Source organism: Schistocerca americana, chromosome 4, assembly GCF_021461395.2.
Source record: "Schistocerca americana isolate TAMUIC-IGC-003095 chromosome 4, iqSchAmer2.1, whole genome shotgun sequence".
In the NCBI taxonomy this organism is placed as follows: Eukaryota; Metazoa; Arthropoda; class Insecta; order Orthoptera; family Acrididae; genus Schistocerca; species Schistocerca americana.
The window spans coordinates 381,245,635-381,261,960 of record NC_060122.1 but is presented as its reverse complement, the minus strand read 5'-3'; positions in this window follow the sequence as shown (position 1 = coordinate 381,261,960).

Sequence of the window (16,326 nt, the reverse complement as noted above, 5' to 3'; positions counted from 1 at the left end):
TAACTAACCTAAGGACATCACACACATCCATGCCCGAGGCAGGATTCGAACCTGCGACCGTAGCAGTCGCACGGTTCCGGACTGCGCGCCTAGAACCGCGAGACCACCGCGGCCGGCTAACAAAAAATAAAACTAATTTTAAGCTGATATGAATGTGGAAGGAACTTTGAAGAAGCTATAAAATTAAAAATCTGGTTTTCGTTTACATCCAGATCACGAGTAATCGCGCTTTAGCTCAGATACATGATGAGAACATTATATACTTTGCAGTTGTACACTTCAGCGGACGCTATGCTTTTGTTTACACGTGAATATAAACGTACGTACACCAGAGGTGAAAGATATCTTACGATAACTGGAAAATATGATAAGTTGTCGGTAAACTGATTTTGTTTTCTTTTATGAGAGGATAGCTTGTACGTTTCTTGTGTTTTGTACAAGTACATTGTTAACGTTGACTTCTTCTCTAACGCAGAGCCTCAGTACAAGCTGTTTGCTTGTCCACTTAGCTGCACTTGCTGACGTCAGGTGTACGCCTCCGAAGTTAGCAGACAGGAGAGCTAACAAACATGTTAAAGAGTCGGAATATTGTCGCCTGTTTCTTTTCTCTTTAAGCAACTTAAGTCAAAATGCTGGAAACGTAGTGCACAGCTTACACGTGCATGATTTTACCATTTGATTTGCACACGATGTTGCCGTTTTAGGCATTATGCCAGCATGTCCATTTATGATGGCATGGGCATCAAATTTCTTGACGGGAAGCAGCGAACTTACTAATGAATAATTCCGCACCGCTGAAGGTGCAGAAGCACGTAGGATCCCTCTTGTCAAAGAGTGTCTCATTTTTCCTTAGACCGGTTTTTATTATTCTTCTACACAACATCGGAGCTAGGCTACGGCACGGGGGAGAGTTGCCTGTATTGTACCAACTCCACATTTGTACCACTACTATAAAATTAGCACCTCTTTACTGCACTACTTTTAGCGAAGTGAGCATGTATTACGTGCTTGTTGGACCCATATTGTCATCTATTAGTTCTGTTTGCTAGGGAACAGATAGTCTGAAAAGAATGTTAATTTTGCACTGGTTTTCATCTAACCTTTTGCGTATGTGGAGAAGAGAGCTACTGTTATGAGGTAAGTGGCATCATAATGTTTTATTTAATGGTGAGTATACATTCTATGACAAAAAATTACATACCGCGAAGGAATTATCCGAATGGGATGGAAATCGGTGGACAAACAGTTGATTACAATTCCATAGAAATTACATGATTTACTCAAGAAGAAGAGCTTGAGAAACTGAGCAAGTCAAAAAGGTTTTGGCACACCTCGTTATGCAAGCAATTATTCGAATTTTCATTGATCGATAGTTGTTGGATGTCCTCTTGAGGGATACGGTGCCAAATTGTGGCCGGTTGGCGTGTTATATCTTCAAAATCTCGAGATAGTTGGCGGGCCCTGCCCATAATGCTCCAGACGTTCTCATTGGGTGAGAGATCCGGCGCCCTTGCTGGCCAAGGTACGGATTGGCAAGCACGAAAACAAGCAGTAGAAACTCTCGCCGCCGTGCGGGCGAGCATTATTTTGCCGAGATGTAATAATCCCAAATTGGCTTACCATGACGGACAACTAAACGGGTCGTAGAACATCGTCGTCGTACCGCTATGCTGTAACGATGCCGGGGATGACAAGCAAAGTGGTCCAGCTGTGGAAAAAAATGGAACCCAGGACAGTCACTCCTGGTTGTCGGACCATATGGCGGGAGACAGACAGGCTGGCGTTCCACCGCTGTCCGGGTTGTCTCCAGACACGTCTTCGACCAGGAATCGGAGTGTGCATGAAATAACCTTAGTTTTGAGACAGTCACGAATCTGTATTCGTTATGATTCGTCTGTAGGAAACTGACAAAAAGAAAATGGCAATATTGCCTGTAATGTACCACTATAACTTTATGATATTGTATAGCTACAGTTTAAGAAACTTGCTCGTCCATTGATATTTTACATGAATTTAGTATTATTAGTGTAACAAAACGTTTAGAAATACAGTGGTAAGTTTTCTAATACTTCCTTTATTATATGTTATTAATTAAATAATTATTTTGTGTTTATCTGTTACAGTATATCTAAGTGGGGATCATGGATTAAATAAATGTCCACGTATATGAATGTGCCTAAGCCAACAGTTAGGCATGTTAAAAATATACAGCAAAAATTTAAATCTGGATATAAAAATTTTTGGCACCAGTGAAGTATTTTCCAGCGCAGCTGAAAACAATTTGGTAAAGCACATTTTTACATTTGAAGAGATGATGTTCGGTTTAAGCTTTCTGACGTAAGAAAAGTTCGATACTACAGAATGAAACCGATTGCTTCATAATTTCCATTCAGAAGAAACCGTGGCAGGCCAAAAGCGGGCTGCAGGTGTCCATTCAAGAAATATCGCCGAATCTGAGGGAAATGATGAAAGCTACTAGCAAACCTTTAAAGCCAGTCAAGGAGTCTTGAGCTGACGAACAGCTCCTGAAAAAAAAAGAAAAAAAAAGAAAGAGAGAGTCCCTAGTGTGATAAGGAAGTGTTTTGGAGACTCTACAGGGAACTCGCCACAGAACTCATTCCGAAAGCAGAGGAACGGTACAGCGAGTTGCGCGAGGAAGATGAATAGAAGGAATGATCAGATGCAAAATGTGCATTTATGCTACTTGTGAATAGATGGGAAAGGAGTGGAAAAGCTATATTGCAATGATAGCATTATTGATGAAAGAACTAAAATATTGACTTTTTGCAAACTTAGACTACTACATGCTCTTAAACTCAGGGACATAATTTATAAAATTGGTACAATTTATGCACTCACTGGTACAAATTAGGAGACCAGTTTTCTAATTTGTACCACCTGCTGACGCTTAGAAAATAGTTTTGTGTTTATTTTTCTCAGAACATCCATTCTTTAAATCAGACACCAAGAACAACAACCTGGTGTTGAAGGTGGCATTGTTTAAATAATTTCTGTAACCTGCTGTTTAGACTGTGATAAGTAAAATGTCAAAAATGGGAAAATTTAGGCAGCTGTCCACTGTATACAGGGTGAGTCAGCCTATTGGTTTTGTGCAACCTGCAACTCTCTCAAATACTTCATGCAAGATTTTCACAATTTCTCACTCACTACATGCGAACTATTTGTCTTACACATAAAAATAACAGGATCGTTTTCGGAAATTTAATGTAGTTAAATTTTGTATAGGGATTCGTTTTAGCTAGAGGCCGTAATTTTCGGATAACTCAATAAAAACGTACAAAACTGGCCTTCAAACGCGTTTTTCTTGAATAACTCTAAAATCGTGGCCTCTGGTGAAAACGTATACCAGTACAAAATCTAACTACATTAAATTACCTAAAAAAGACCGTGTTCATTTTTTCTGTAGTGTATATGCACCGAGTGAAGGAATAAGAAAATCTCACGTGTGGTTTTTGCAGGCGTTGCTGGTTGCATAAAACCCATAGGTATGAGCAGCTGCATCACCCTCTAGTAATTACAGTACTTATTGCCTTCCTTTCCTCGGCGTAGAAGTTCAAAGTTGTCAAGTTCTCCTAGATCGGAAGATTATTTACTGTTCATATCGTTTTAAAAAAGAAGATTAGGGTTTTACATCCTGTCGATGACGAGGTCATTTGAGATGCTGCACCAGCTCGGAGAGCTGAAGGAAATGGAGATTTGGACTGCCATCCTCCTGAACATGCATATCGTTGAATGTAGTTTCCTTATTTTCAGCGTTATCGTGTTCTCGTTGGTCGGCAATAATTTGATTCGTAGTAGTTTGGGAAGTAAAGTGGTGGTATTTTAATATCACTTTCATGAGCAGCTCACTTACAGACACGTGTACCTAGTAGTGGGAACGCATCCATAGAGTGCTCTCCACGAGATACTCAAATTTGTTGGGGATCTACCTGATCCTGAACACTCGACTGCCGCCGAGAAATCATGGAGATTGGTTGATACTGGGTCCAATACATTCACATCTCGCTCAATGGAACTCCCTCATATGTTCTAAAGGTTTGACGTCTAGCAACTTGAGAGGGGGGGGGGGGGGGCGGCGGCGGCGAGGGTCCTGTATTCGTCAAACTATGTTGACACAGTTTGTGAGCGATATTGTCTTGCTGACATTTCGTTCTACGTAGACATATAACACGCAAGAATGCTTTCATCACCTCCCTTAATGGTGCTCAGTTGGCTGGCAGAACGCAGCACCTATTGTGATATACATGAAATACCAGCTGTATAAAGGAATGGAGGCATTGAAAATTTGTGCCAGTTCGGGACTCGAACCCAGATTTCCCGCTTTGCGAGCTGTCGCCTTAACCGTTTTGGTTACCCGTGCACGACTCACGGCCAGACTGAAACTTACATATCTCGTCGTTCCTCCTTCACAATCCGTACTCGTACACAGATTATGTACCTTCCGTACAGGGGAGGACATTTTAATTGGAAGTTGCTGCCTGGTATCGGCAGATAAATACGGTATTACAGTTCAAATGGTTCAAATGGCTGAGCACTAGGAGACTTAACATCTATGATCATCAGTCCCCTAGAACTTAGAACTACTTAAACCTAACTAACCTAAGGACATCACACAACACCCAGTCATCACGAGGCTTAGAAAATCCCTGACCCCGCTGGGAATCGAACCCGGGAACCCGGGCGCGGGAAGCGAGAACGCTACCGCACGGCCACGAGCTGCGGACGGTATTACAGTGCCTGTGCTCTTAAGAAGAACGATGCAGTGTTCCTTCGGGCATGTCCGAAGGAACACAGTATCGTTATCCACAACACAGGCACTGAAATATCGTAACATTTCTTATAGAACGTGCGCATACGAGGGAACTTCAGAAAGTAAGTTACAAATTATTATAGCAGGTCAAGTAACTTGTATTGAATGCTGCACTACACATCAAAATGTGTTCCTTCTCCTAGGTTACGGAATCTTTCGAGAACCGCTACGGGAACGTCCTGATTGTGGGTAAATCTCTTTTCCCCCAGATGTTCTTCCATCTTGCCAAAAAGATCCACGCAAGATCTTGACTGCACGGCAGGTACTTCCAAACCTCCCATCGAAAATGTTGAAGCAAAGCTTGTGTTGTATGCTCCGTGTGGGTTGTTGCATTATTGTGCAGGAGAACAACGCCTTTGCTTAACTGTCCACGCCCCTTGTCCGTTACGTTTTACCCACAAGAATCATACTGTCCCACGGATAACAGCGTAATTGTTTTCAAGAGCTCATATCGACAAAGCAGATTGCGACTTCAACTTTGGAGTGTGTTTCCAGTTATCTCACCATTTCACTTGCACCAGTGATGCACCTGTTATCCGTACGGCAGCAGAACTGTATCTACAGAAAACCCAGAACATGTACTCTCTTCTGACAATGCGCCATTCTTGCTGTGCAGGCGTCTCAGCGTGAGACGAAATGTGTAACGTACTTTCTGAAGCCCATACTACCTTGCCGTATGCGCTCCTTAACGTTTACGCGTTTTTCCAGTACTACACTGATGCGTGTCTGTTGCAATTTGCTTCATACAAGCCGGAAAAAAGTTATATTTTAATTAACAGCCATACTTCACTCCATACAGCGAGCAGTGGGTTTAAATTTAGTTAACGGGACTGAGTGGTCTCCCGGTGGAATTCTGTGGAGGACGTCATAGACGCAGCAGGGGCGCTGTCACTTGCGTCAGAGATGTAAATAAGAGCCACTCAATTGACAGATGAAGCGAGCTTACAGTCCACACGAGCCTGTGTAGGGTCTCCACACACGACTGCCTGTAGCTTTCGAAAGAATGAGACATGCTTGGAAAAATTCCTTCAGGTACAGGATGGTACAGGGAAACGGGAAATTGTGAACGTTAATGTTGTCAACACTTTAGTGCCGGCAGTTGTTGGAATGGGTGCAAATGTAGTGAACGAGTTGCCGTTTAGTAACCATGCAGCATTGGAGTCGTGCGGAACGTGCTATCGCTGTGAGATAGTGTTACTGCTCCGACAGTATGCATGCGCGCTAGATATTGGGCGACGAAGCGTACTAAAAATATTGCGCGAATTAAAGTACAACACATATGAGCTACAGATTTGCAGCGATTAAATCCACAAGGTCCTGTGTCGCGTAGGTAGTTTAGCGAACGGATGTTTTGTAAAATCAAATAGACGCCAATGTTCTCAACAACAAATGGATGTCAGATGATGCTCACTTCCACCTTAACGGATACGTTAGCAGATAGAATATCCGTTACTGGATACAGGAAATGAAATGATCGTATGGCATTGTTGGCCGGGAGGCCCCATGCGGGGAAGTTCGGCCGCCGTATCGCAAGTCCTTTTTAGTTGACGCCACTTCGGCGACTTGCGAGTCAATGATGATGAAATGATGATGAATAACACACAACACCCAGTCATCACGAGGCAGAGAAAATCCCTGACCCCGCTGGGAATCGAAACCGGGACCCCGGGCACTGGAAGCGAGAACGCTACCGCAAGCCCACGAGCTGCGGACTGGATACAGGAAATTCGATGGAAGCCGTTCGCCAACTGTAAAGTGCGCCATTTCACATAAAGGTTACATTCCACAGCCGCGAGATCCTCTGATCTTAACGTACGCGATTTCTTCCTAGACATCTTAAAAGCAATGTGTACCGCAGACGCCCTCAGCTATCCATGAACTGGAACAGAAAAACTCAAGACGAAATTACTGCCGTTCCCCGAGGCATGCCACACCGAGCAATCTGGAGTTTCCATAACAGGCTATTAGAATTTACATGTCAGACCAGAGCACATATTTCGGATGTCATCCTTAAGAAATAAAGACACAGTTTGACATTTTGTAATGAAAACACAAGTGGCATACTGTATACATGTACTTCCGTCAATAAAAAAATATTTTTCCTGTGTTTATTCGTCAAATTACGTTAATTCAAAATTTCCCGTTCTCTGCGTCACCCTCTATTCTTATCATTTATTTATGAATAAGTTTTAGGAATTTACAGAAATTCATTCCATATATCATTTACTGGTAATGTGCATTTGTTTGACGAAAGTTTTTGACGACAATTCTGTCAATGTACAAAATTGTTGAGACTTCCGTTGCTAACTGTTGGCGTACTGCCCATTGGCTGTACCCTCGGGCTGGCGGACTGTCAGAAAAATCATTAAACAAACGTTGGCGGAAGATCCCGAAACGAAAGCCAACGGGCAATACGTTCTCTCAGTGGTGGAAAACACTTCGGAACTTTTCAGAGTGAACAAGGCACCATGTCTTGACGAAGATTTTGCACTGAATACGCTGCGGAACTTCCTGTCTCGTGCACGGTTCAGTAACATTGATATGACCAACGCCTTCGTTCGACACAGAAGGCTGGTGGCAACAGTAGAAGTGGAGGGTATGTAAAGGTTGTTTGGGGAGCTGCGGAAAACAGTACAGTAATATGAAAAAGAAGCGATTTACCTGACGTCCAAAATGGCTTGATCATTGGCTTTCGGACCAAGGGAGGAAGCATTTCCGAAACGGGTAAATTTGTAAACTGTTTGAATGCTGCTGTGGTTACAGTATGCAGTACATGGCAAAATGGCACTATCCAACACCGGCGCCGAGCCGACTGTGGTGTACTATGGGCCGTAGATGATAGGGATGAACGACTGCTGCGGCGATGCCTTTGTGCGAATAGACGTGCAACTGTTGAGCAGCTGACCGCCCAAATTAACCAAGGAATTGCCGACAGTCTCCTCAACGATCGTTCAGCGAACGTAGTTGTGTATGGGTGTCTGCAGCAGGCGCCTTCTTCATGCATCCCTACGGTGGAGGCAGCAATTTGCTCGCCAAAACTGCAACTGGACGTTCAGTGAGTGGCTACAGGTGGCCTTTTGAGGTGAACCACACTTTGTGCACCATGGACAGAAGTTCGGTGTGAAACGTCTGAAAGCAAACACCTTGCAACATTCGTAGGAAGGGTCTAGGCCGGATGAAGGAGCGTTATGGTCTAGGAAATGTTTTCGTCATTCTGGAAGGCACAGTGGATGAGCAAAAGTATGCATCTATCCTTGGGGACTATGTACACCACTACATGCAGTTTGTTTTTTCTCGGCAGGATACCATCTGCAGCAGGACACTGTAGCGTGTCAAACTGCTCGCAGTGTACGTGCGTGGTTCGCAGAGCACCAAGATGACTTTACCGTACTCCCCTAGCAACCTAATTCCCAGGATTTAGACCCAATCGAGAATCTGTGGACCACCTCTATCGGGCTGTGCGCGCCCTGATTGCTCAACAGCGAAACCTAGCGAGCTGGCCACAGAAATGGAATTAGCATGACTCTACATCCCTGTTGGTACCTTCCAGAACCTCACTGACACTCATTCTGCACGTCTCTCATCGGTCCGCGCTTCAGAAGTGGATATGCAGGCTTTTGACAGGTGGCCACATTAATGCGACTGGACACTCTATTTGTCGAAAATCTGCCGTACACGAATGGTGCGGCGTGACCGGAATGGAATGGTGGCCACAGAAAGGGGAAAAGAACGGACGCGCAGAATTTCATATCAGTATCGCTAATGACCCTCAGTTGCAGGAATCTGGACTGTTCTGGATCGATCATTACGACGTTCCTGCAGAAAAAGAAACGTCTTTCAAAGAATCTGAATGAATTCAAGAAAGAAACACTCGTGTCAAACACAGCTCGCTTTATTGAGACACGAAATATTAATAGATGGGGCAAGCGCCAATTGAAGCAGTTTTCCTGGTTTTCCAAAACGCGCTCGGCACCGCACCACATTGCTAGCTGATGACCAACAGAAGATCGTGTGAAGTAGTCCCAAAATATGTGACTATCTGAAAAAAAACTTCGCTATTAGAACACATTACTTTATACTTTTCGCCAAATGTTCAAAAAACGAAAGTAATATCGGGTATGCCCTGAAGAAGTGTTAAAAACTGTACTTGAATGTAAGATAATGCAACGAGAGAGAGAGACTGACAGTTTTCGATTATCAAGATGAGTGATAAACTTCTGCAGTCTGGATTGAATTGGGAATATCTCAAATATGTACCAGCGGCGATTTATCATTTTTTATTGTGTTATCAGGAGAAAGAAAACTGGCGTTCTACGGATCGGAGAGTGGAATGTCAGATCCCTTAATCGGGCAGGTAGGTTACAAAATCTAAAAAGGGAAATGGCTAGGTTAAAGTTAGATATAGTGGGAATTAGGGAAGTTCGGTGACAGGAGGAACAAGACTTTTGGTCAGGTGAATACAGGGTTATAAATACAAAATCAAATAGGGGTAATACAGGAGTAGGTTCAATAATGAATAAAAAAAATAGGAGTGTGGGTAAGCTAATATAAAAAGCATAGTGAACGCACTATTGTGGCCAAGATAGACACGAAGCCCACGCCTACTACAGTAGTACAAAATTTATATGCCAAATAGCTCTGCAGATGACGAAGAAATTGAAGAAATGTATCATGAGATAAAAGAAATTATTCAGGTAGTGAAGGAAGACGAAAATTTAATAGTCATGGGTGACTGGAACTCGATAGTAGAAAAAGGAAGACAAGGAAACGTAGTAGGCTGGCTCTGAGCACTATGGGACTTAACTGCTGAGGTCATTAGTCCCCTAGAACTTAGAACTAGTTAAACCTAACTAACCTAAGGACATCACAAACATCCACGCCCGAGGCATGATTCGAACCTGCGACCGTAGCGGTCTTGCGGTTCCAGACTGCAGCGCCTTTAACCGCACGGCCACTTCGGCCGAAACGTAGTAGGTCAATATGAATTTGGGGGAGGGAATGAGAGAGGAAGCCGTCTGGTAGAATTTTGCACAGAGCATAACTTAATCTTAGCTAACACTTGGTTCAAGAATCATAAAAGAAGGTTGTATACATGGAAGAAGCCTGCAGATACTGACTGGTTTCAGATAGATTATATAGTGGTAGGACAGAGATTTAGGAACCAGGTTTTAAATTGTAAAACATTTCCAGTGGCAAATGTGGTCTCTGACCACAATCTGTTGGTTATGAACTGTAGATTAAAACTGAAGAAACTGCAAAAAGGTGGTAATAAAGCATTTGTAAACTTAGAGAAAGGTTTTGACAATGTTGACTGGAATACTCTCCTTCAAATTCTGAAGGTGGCAGGGGTAAAATACAGGGAGCGAAAGCCTATTTACAATTTGTAGAGAAACCAGATGGCAGTTATAAGAGTCGAGGGGCATGAAAGGAAAGCAGTGGTTGGGAAGGGAGTGAGACAGGGTTGTAGCCTCTCTCCGATGTTATTCAATCTGTATATTGAGCAAGCAATAAAAGAAACAAAAGAAAAATTCGGAGTAGGAATTAAAATCCATGGAGAAGAAATAAAAACGTTGAGGTTCGCCGATGACATTGTAATTCTGTCAGAGACAGCAAAGGACTTGGAAGAGCAGTTGAACGGAATGGATAGTGTCTTGAAAGGAGGATAAAAGATGAACATCAACAAAAGCAAAACAAGGATAATGGAATGTAGTCGAAATAAGTCGGGTGACGCTGAGGGAATTAGATTAGGGAATGAGACACTTAAAGTAGTAAATGAGTTTTGCTATTTGGGGAGCAAAATAACTGATGATGGTCGACGTAGAGAGGATATAAAATGTAGACTGGAAATGGCAAGGAAAGCGTTTCTGAAGAAGAAAAATTTGTTAACATCGATTATAGATTTAAGTGTCAGGAAGTCGTTTCTGAAAGTATTTGTATGGAGTGTAGCCATGTATGAAAGTGAAACACGGACGATAAATAGTTTAGACAAGAAGAGAATAGAAGCTTTCCAAATGTGGTGCTACAGAAGAATGCCGAAGATTAGATGGGTAGATCACATAACTAATGAGGAGGTATTGAATAGAATTGAGGAGAAGAGGAGTTTGTGACACTACTTGACTAGAAGAAGAGATCGGTTGGTAGGACATGTTCGGAGGCATCAAGGGATCGCTAATTTAGTATTGGAGGGCAGCGTGGAGGGTAAACATCGTAGAGGGAGACCAAGAGATGAATACAAAAATGGTTCAAATGGCTCTGAGCACTATGGGACTCAACTGCTGTGGTCATCAGTCCCCTAGAACTTAGAACTACTTAAACCTAACTAACCTAAGGACATCACACACATCCATGTCCGAAGCAGGATTCGAACTTGCGGCCGTAGCAGTCGCACGGTTCCGAACTGCGCGCCTAGAACCGCGAGACCACCGCGGCCGGCAGATGAATACACTAAGCAGATTCAGAAGGATGTAGGCTGCAATACGTACTGGGAGATGAAGCAGTTGCACAGGATGGAGTAGCATGGAGAGCTGCACCAAACCAGTTTCAGGACTGAAGACCACAACAACATTGTGTTACCAATAAGATTTCTATAGCTTGCTACCTTTGAGTATCCTGTGTTATTTTTGTTTACTCGTTTCAGTATACTGTGGTTGTAAAACTTGTTGTATGTCTGAATGAGTCCATTGTTACGACTATTTAACTTAGTGCCAGGGCCGGTCGGAGTGGCCGAGCGGTTCTCGGCGCTACAGTCTGGAACCGCGCGACCGCTACGGTCGCAGGTTCGAATCCTGCCTCGGGCATGGATGTCTGTGATGTCCTTAGGTTAGTTAGGTTTAAGTAGTTCTAAGTTCTAGGGTACTGATGACCTCAGATGTTAAGTCCCATAGTGCTCAGAGCCATTTGAACCATTTAGTACCAGGGTACCACTTAAACTAATCTCTGCTTTGAATTTTAAAAACAAACTAATCTGTAATATAACATTTCCGGTGTTGAGATGGCTCTATGGGCTCGTTCCGAAAACCAGTAAATAAAAAATAAAAAAAATACTTTTGGAATCCGCTACAATATTTATGGGTAATGCGCAGAAAAGATACGAAACCGTAAAATGAGTAAGTATTAGTGAAGGCCTGTGGAAGACACTGATTTGTTGAAAAGGTCCTGGGAGAGTGCGACCGATTCTTAGAGAATTGCTAGAGCCTTTGAGTCCTTTGGAAGTAGGTATTGTTGTGTCAGTCGGTGTAACGAGGTGGGATTAACACTCTAGAATGCATCAGACACTATAGAAGGATTAAGACACAAACGTATTTACACCATATCCGATACGGGGAATACATAGTTTTGCATCCTGTAGTCTCTCTGCAGCCTGTCTCTGTGTCCCACTAGTACTGTATTTACAATAGTGGGAAAAGCGTCGAGCTACGTTCATAGTGTTTTCACTGCACTGTCGTCCATATGCACGGTGTGATCGGAGAGTAGTCTGATAATAATAAAGATAATCTCAGGCGGAGTTGTGATTGCGGAGACTTAAAGGTGCGCCGACCGTTCACAATAGTAAACAACGAAATGTTGCAAATTCGAGGTCCACTAGCGGCGTGAGTAGCGCCTCATGGCGGCGTCTGACGAGTCCTCTCTACCTGTAGCTCGCGGCGGGCGAATTAAATGTTTCTTCTGAGGAAATGACAGCAGCGCGCGACACGCCGAGTGCAGTCGACGAAGACACCGTCGATACCGCAGATATGACAACAGACATGAATAGAGATCACATTCACGCTGCTGGGATCGTAACGAGTCGGTATAGCTCATACATAACTTTACCACATATACTTTAAATAGTAACATGTGCTAGAAAGGCGAGGTTCTCGTCGAGCTTTGTTAGGAAAATTTCCAGAAGAGGCGTTTGAAGGTGAGTGTGAGACAGCTGTGTTCCTTTTTTTGTATATCTCTCGTAGCGGTCCTTAAGCCGCATATTAAGAGCAATGTTAGTTTTCTCTCTCTTAATGCGCTAATGGAATAAGACAGAAAGTCGACAATATCGGTGCTTAGTAGCCTTCACCATCGACTGTTTAGTGGCTTGTGGAATGTGTATGTAGATCGTTATGCTTTGAAAACCTGTTCGCTCAAGCACCTTCTAGTAAATGGTGACAGAATAATTGTTGTTTCCGACCACTGGAATCTAGGACGGTACGGTCATGTGGCATGTATTCGGCTGTGTCCAAATCAGGATTCCGGATGCTGTTCCGCAACCAGTTCTTTTTGATACGAGCACTCCTTCCGATATGTGTGCTTTAGAGATACAGCGAATATAAGTTGGTGACTTCAGTAAACGATCAGCTTCACCACCTAAGGAAGATGAGTAGGTTTTACGTCGGAATAATTTGAAGGTCTATCGACACTAAGCTCCAAGAGGCTTAGCAACTCTTGCTACATTAGGAAAGCCCTTAGCAGCCCAGCATATTAACCAACAAATTATCATTGCAGTCTTCTATCCTAACATCGACACAAACAGCAGTAGAGGTCTAAACACTCCCCACGAGGGTTCAAGATCACACTCTTACTCCACCATTACCCATTTCGAATTTCATCTTAGCCGCTACATAGCAAAGGAGCTATTCACTAGATACACTCCATATTCTTCCATCAGAACACTTTATGAAATATTGTGATTAATTGCACGAAAAAAAGAACCTTTTGTGGCCCATTGCACTTTGACTTCTCTCCATAATTCATATGAGGCAGCACCTAATGTATGAAAAATCGTTGTGTTATGGAAAGATGCTGAAACAGTAATTACTTTTTTGGTGAAATTGGCAAAGAAGGTTTATAACTCTCGACTGTCATTGAAGATAGAAATTCACGTATTGGTCCTAGTTATTTTTGGAGTGTGGCTATCATGTCACTTGCTCCGTATCCCATAAAATAGTAACATCAAGATGAGAAGAGAGACAATGAAATCCCCAACAGTAGATTGTCCCACTGATCACATATAGTCAATCGGCGATATTGGAAATCCACGCATTCCCCAAAGGGAGCCCGTCAATCCTAAGACGCAAGTTCCGTCCTTTTGTCTGGTGATCGCATGGCGTATAAATTTGCACTATAAAGAATCTAGAACTAAAAGACTGCCCCAAGAAACCTCCCTTTTTGTAGCAACCATAAAAGATTGTTGAAACCCCATTGATCACACTCTGTAGCGGAGACCGTGGTTCCGCAAGCTACGAGCGTGGAAGCTGATGGAAAATTTATACGTCTGCCTATTCGAGGTCAGCGCGTCAGACAAGAAGCGTCATTCGAGGAAGTATACAAAAGCAGTGATTACCTATTTGCCGGTCTGTCCAAGGGCTGTTTGTTACAGCGAAAGCCCTATGAGCGACCTCGTCTGATTAGCCGCCTTTTGGCGCGTCTCGGGACGTCTTCCATACAGAGATGCAAGGACACTGTAGCGACGTAACACCGTGACTCGTTGGAAAAATTCATCATCTTCTTTTTGCCGCCACAACACTCCACTTTATTTGCCTGTACCCCTGTACTTGAGAACAGAAAGCTCAGAGTACTTGTCCTGCAGTGTTTATTGCTGCGGCGCCGTCAAATATCAGCAGTGTTCTATCTGCACTCATTGTGACAAATGTAAGGAGGCTTGATGACACAAGGAGCTATTTTTCTGTTTTTTTTTTTTCTAATGCCGGAAGCATACTCCCAGATATTTTATGGTTGGTACTGTTTCCAGCTATTGATTGCCAATTACAGTGGTCGGACAAAATATGGAAACATCGCGAGAAATGCGTGCTCGAACATAAATGCAGGTGATAGCCAAGCCTGGAGTTGGCGCTTTTATATTTGACCACGACGGTACCTATGTAATATCCACATTACGATGGAAGCGTCAGTCGCGGACAGAACAGTGCTCTGCATAGTTGTGAGTGCCTTATGTCGGAGCTCAGTGCATTCGAACTTAGGCAAATTGTTGGTGCTCCTATGATTGTCGCTTCCGTAACCTAGGGAGTCGAAGTGTTTGAAGAGGCTCCGTATCCAAGATTTATATCGCATAGAGGGAAAGCGGAAATCATCCGCTCTTGAGTCACAACGTGGACGGGAGTGTGTGTTGAGTGATTGTGAAAGACGGTCATTGAAGAGGATTGTGACGAAGAGTAACAAGACGAAAAGCAAAACGTCACTGCAGCACTGAATGTCGCGCTCGCGACCTATATCAGAACAAGAGCAACACGGAGGGAGCTCCATAAGCAGGGAGCTGCAGGGCGAGCTGGGATTCCGAAACCACTCATCAGTAATACAAATGTTCGTTACAGGAAAATTGGTGCCGAAGCCATAAAACCTGGACTACGGAGCAATGGAAGAAAGTTATTTGGTGGGATGTGTCTTGTTGCACGCCGTTTCCAACATCTAGCCCCGGTTACGTCCCAAGAGTGAAACATAACAGGAGTTCAGTGATCGTTTGGGAAGCCGTATCGTCGAATTCCGTGGGTAGCGTGAATACTCAGCAAGGTCGCATTACTGCCACGGATTATGTGACCATTTCCGATGATTGGGTTGATGGCATGGCAAAGTGTTTGTTCCTCAGTGTTGTCGCTGTATTCCAAGACGGCAGGACTCCTGTTCACACAGTTCGCATTGTCCAGGAGTGGTGTGGTAGTGTGGTGAGTACGGGGATGAAGTATCGTATTCCCCCCTCCCCCCCCCCCCCCCCAGCCATCAGTCACCTGATATCAATATTATTGGGGCTTTGCTGTCTATTTTGGAGTGTGCGTAATCGCTATCCACCTCCATAATCGTTATCTGAACTTGGCACTATTTTACAGGAAGAACGGGGTAAGATTGCCTTGAAAACAATTCCGAGATAAATGGAAGTTCTTTTGAATGCCAACCGTTTTCCTACATCGTATTAAGCATGGTAATGTGTTGTGGTTCAGGTGTTTCCATATCTTCGTCAACCTTCTGTATGTAATGTAATCCTGAATATGGAAGAACATCCATCATTATTAAAGGCCCTTCAAGGTTAAAATAAAGAGTGCCTTTCACGTTCTGGGCACCAAATGTTCGCCATTGTACGTTTTAACTCCAAATTCCTCTGGTGCATCGGTACTGAATGCAAGCTTGAGGACCTAGAATAAAATAGGCCTTACTGTAGTCGACAGCAGGCACTGTGAGTTGATGCAACGAGTTTGTTTGAAACAAGACACACAGCGCATGCCGTCGCCGTTTGTAATGTTCTCTAGCTAATATAAATACAGTACGTTACAAGGGGTAAGAACTAAAAAGAAATTAGTTACTCTGAACGAGCCACCGGAGACCCTGATAATTTGTATCAAAATAATCTGAAAATAATCCTGGACGTCTTCCGAAACTTTGTCGGTGGAGTTCTGGTTCACTTTCAAAGCCTTTGCGACGACGTGTAGTGCGGTCAAGTCACGGGGAACAACTTTTGTTGGGGACAAAATGTTCGCTGGCACTTCCCGCCGCCGCCAGGTGTCGTATTGAATTCG